Genomic DNA, 5,102 nt, shown 5'->3' on the forward strand with positions numbered 1-5,102 from the left:
TTCCAGTTGAAGTAAAACATTAGCTTTTTTTTTGTGAGCACTTGACTACTCGGAGAAATGCAACAGAACTAAAACAACAAGTCGTTTAATTCATCTGCAGTAGTAATAAGCAACGTAATGTATTACTACCAGGGGGTGTAATATGGATTCATTTTCCTATATATTTTTGGAGTTGCCTGTCTAGCCCAACACTGGTTATTTTTTAACCAGAATTCTTCACAGTTAACGCGTGCTTGTGTGTGAGTTGAGGAGACGCACTGCTACAATTCAAATCATATTCAGCAGTGCTTCCTATCCTGTTGCCGAGGAAGAAATTGGGGTCACACTGGGCAAATATTTCTCTTCCGTCTAGACAACGGAGCAGTGAGAAAATAATCGCCTAGACAGCATCCATAATGCATGAGCTCACACAGATGTATCTGTGTGGACAGGCATTGAAATCTTTAGGTGTTCTTGTTGCTTCTCGCCCCTGAGCCGTTCACACTACCTCCATCGTCTTATATATCTCTCCATCCTCAGCTCACTGTGCTGCAGAGACATCAAAGAGGCAATAGGCCTATCTTGTGTATGTGTGTGTGGAAGTGATTGCGTATATGTGTCTGTGGTTGTGAGTATTTTCTTCTTTTTAAAAAATCTTACTGCCCCTTCAAACACAATACTCAATCCACATATAAACGTCAGGGTAACAGGGAAGAGTAATTATTCATAATCAGCATAGAAACTCATTTGTACCTTTTTTTAGCTGCTATTCTCTTCCACTGCTGAATAGAATGATGGGTCGCTCGGTGTTTGTCAAGCTGTGAAACATACAAAGAGAATGGGAAGAGGTAGAGACAATTCAACCGCTTCTTTCAGACTTTCTGATGAGCTTTTTTTTTGTGTTTCACACCATAAATATTAATTCTTCGGTAACATAGTGTCTACAGAATAAAAAAGTTGATTCTAAGCTTTCTGGAGATGTAAGGAAATGTACTATATGGTCTATGACCTGGAACAAAATATCAATTAGAGACAGATGAAAATATCCTGATATATGTAGATTTTGCTGATCTGTTGTCTAATATTAATGACTTAATCAGAAGTATATGGAATTCAAAACTAAAGTCCATGGAATTTGAAAAAATAAATATTCATAAAGGTTGTACCATCTGCAACTAGCAAATTTGGGTGTTAGATGTTTGGGTATTTCTGTGAATCTGTGAATGTCTAATGAACTACTAGGGAAAATTCCATTTTCACTTGCAATGCAAGGTCCAAATTACAACTCAAATCATTGCCATTCTTATAAATAACGTCAGTGTCATATCTCTACACAGTTTCTCTGTCAGGTAGAAATAAATGTTACTTCAGCTTACTCATTGCTTCTACTAATTTTTAGACATTACTTGAAAAATGTCATGACCAGTTTTGCAATTCAGGAAATATCATATGATATATTGTGATATAGGGTTACTTGAGTGGATTTGGTAGGGGTAAGGCATGTGGAATTAGGGGGTGTCACAAAAGTTCTGCATGTGTGGTATTTTTCAGCCATAGAAAGAGAGAATGGTCAATAAATCAGTTATCAGTTACCTTGGGAATCAAATTGTCTGACTATATTTGGTGGTGGATACAATTATTTACTCAAGACCCTGCTTATCATGGACTGCAATGGGCCAAAGTCGTCACTTGTGCACTGTTGAATTTTCCCATTAGCCAGAAAACACAGTCATTATAACCTTCATCTCTATAGTGAGAGCCAAGTTGCACACTGCTCCTTGATGTTATGGGACTTCTCACTACATCAGACACAAGGTACCTTGGTGATCAAGGAATCACCATTTTATGCGTGTCATCTTTTTGCGAGTTGAGAGTATGCTGAAGACTTAAAAATATTAAGACATTATTTGTGGAGAATGAACACACTGAAAGCAATACATAGACTAAACCAATCTTCTCCGCGATGTTCTCATTTTTCTACTGACAAACTTTTATGGTATCAAAATGAATTGGAGGATGATATAATCAGATACAAATTCTACACGTAGGGGCTTTAAAGTAGTCAAATAGTAATTTGTGTCACTGCTGCAGGTTTATACTGGCCCAGGCCAACAGAGGGTGCTTTGTCACCAAGAGATAGAAATGATGGCCCTGAGGAATGAGAGCCATGGGGACTTTGGGGAGAGAGGCCTGTGTGAATTATCTCCCTTGTCACTGGGATAATTGTTTGCAATAGGTTCAGGTGGTGTGAAGGTCATATAACTCAACTATAGCATTCAGAAATGATGTGCAGATTGCTGATCATCCTTCAGTGTAGAATCAGTGAGGATGTTTGGCTGACGGATCTAAACCTTTAAATACCACAGTGGTCATTGTAGGTGTACGAGATGCTTTGTAGTCACACTGGGTAGCATTTGGTGCCTTCAAATTGGGCCATTAGGTCACACAGACGCACACGCTCATATGCGCGCACATAATGCTTCCCGGTCCCTCTTGCCAAGCCGTCAGCTCAGTGATGTCACGGTGTCAGTGTGCTTGTCCAGGATTAGTGCCACAGCTGTTGCACCTTGATGAGATCTAACAACACAGACACAGAGACAGACATAGACATAGACATAGACACACACACACACACACTAACAAAAATGTGAGCCAATTGAATTCTAATTCTAATCTATATGTGTTTCTAATACCACCAGTAGAGGGCACAAGAGGCACGTGAGGCAGGTCAAACCCTGGCAGGCCCATCCACAGATGGGGTGTACAAGCACCTGTTATTGGTGATAATATTTTTGAATAGCTTCATTTTGTCAAGCAAGGACTTAAATTACCTACTGTAAATGACTATAATTACCCTCTGGAGAGTACTGTAAACCGTGCTACCAATCACTATGTAAGAGCAGGGGTCACTTTTTTTCAAGTGGTGCATGTCTCAATTTTGAAACAAAAATCCTTGTTAAAATATACTCCAACCTTATACTGTGCAGCAGCTATAGACACCAGTGTGAAGTAAAATCATCCATCGTGGTGGAGCAGCTGCTTCCTTCCCTTTTGCCCACTCAGAGCCCAACAGTTGACCGAAGATGAATATGCAGTTTGAAAGAGGATGTGATTTAATCAACTTACCGCTTGATCAGCCCAGTTTGACTCATAGCCCTTGACTCCTGGCCTCTAAATGAATCACAGATCCACTAAGTCAGGGACAAATTGCATATCATTGTGATTAAATCAACTCCTTAATCCCATCCAGTCTAATGTCAAACAACAGGTTATTTACAAGGCCTATCCCGGGCCGTACCACCACACCCATGCTGCCAGGATGTCTGTCAGGATTCCCTGGGAATTATTGTGAAATGAGGGGATTGGTTGTGGGATTAAACCAGAGCTAACTTCCCTGGTAAAGACAGAGAGAGAGGGGGGAAACCTATTTTTCTTCCCCTCTCTGACCTGCTAATGGTGTTTGAATCACAAGCATGCTGTACTTTGTCCTCTGCTATCCCCCCCCTCCCCCTTATGTCTTTCTCACAGCCAGTCCACAGATTACTTACTTTGGCAAACCTGGGAGACTGAAAATAAACATATGCTGGAAATGACACATATCAAACTACAAATCAATAAACAGACACATTATTTCCCCTCTGTCCCTAAGGCTATAGTTTGTCCTCTTTACCATGAGGATAAAGTAATCATTGACAAAAATTGTTGGGTACGTTTTCTATCATGTGCAGTTTGGGTACACGTCTATTTACTGTTCAGTTTATTGTCATATTTAGTGCCACTTTTATTTGAAAAAGATAAATTGTTAGCTCTGAAATCTCCACTTCAAACTCATCCAGTGTGCATTTTTATGGGAAGACGAGGAGTTGAATTGTTCAGCTAATAGAGGTCTTGTGGTTTCCATTCCTGGGTCTCATGATTTCTTGCAACTCCAAGTTAGACCCACAAAACCCATGACATGGCTACAAGCTGTGATCACCCTTTCCTCTCATTTCTTTTCCTCTCCTCCTCTCCTCTCCTCATTACTTTCTATCCCTTTAAACCTTTTTTTTTTCTCACAGACAATTCTCACAGACCTCAAACACCATCATTGCATACTAGTATAGCAAGGGCGGTGTGTGTGAATGTGTGTGTGTGAAACTACACGAGGATTATCACATGACTCATAACATAAGTAAAAGCTTGTGCGGGAGAAGGAGGGAGGGGACATACTTGGTGAATGAATGTGGAACATGTTATGTCACTGAGTATTAGTGTTCAACATTTTAAAGCCTTAAACTGGAATCAGAGTATAGCGCCATCTGTGGGAGAACTTTTTCCTCCCCAGTGACTTGGTTTTCTGATGATTTTTTTTTTTTCCATTAGCAATTCCTTCCCTTCAGGAATAATGGGCATAATTGGTTTATGGAGAAAAAAGCCATCATGAAAGCCATGCATATAATTCTTTTTTCAGTGGATGGTGTCTTTGCTCTGCAATGGAGACCTTCCAATAATTCAACCTCACACGAATAGTTCTCCACTATATAGGCCTTATCAATGTCTACACTGGGCGCTGATGCTGGCTTCACCTGCTCTGCCGTGGCTCTCTTAGATCAGTGGTTCTCAAAGTCAGTCTGGGAGACCCCCAGGGGTCGTTGAGGAGGCTCCAGAGGTCCCCAGCAAAATCCACTATAAATTATTCCAGTGAGAAAATATATAAGAATTTCTATTCTAATCATAGGGTTCACTCTCCCCACACACAGTGTAGACGTAGATACTAGTCATACAGTTCAATACTAAATCAATAACAAAAAAAAACTCCTCCCACATGGGGGTCCCTGGGACAAAATCTTTTCAAACTGGGGTCTTTGGACTAATGTGTTTTTGTTTGGGGGTACGCAGTTCACCGACCTATATATATACATATATGTATATATTGTACCATTGCTATTTTGTAGCATCGCACTTGTTCTACTTTTCTACTCCGGGAATCTATTCCGTGCATCTATTTTGAGGACGCTGTAATACAGGAGGTGGAGTCTGTTTCCAATTTAGGAGTGGATTTAGTGACGTCAGACCAGAGCCAGCGCCCCTACGCACCACACAAGTTGAAACACGCGCTCACTCACCGACCAGCTCCAGACGTC

This window comes from Centroberyx gerrardi, chromosome 2 (genome assembly GCF_048128805.1).
Source record: "Centroberyx gerrardi isolate f3 chromosome 2, fCenGer3.hap1.cur.20231027, whole genome shotgun sequence".
NCBI classification, from domain to species: Eukaryota; Metazoa; Chordata; class Actinopteri; order Beryciformes; family Berycidae; genus Centroberyx; species Centroberyx gerrardi.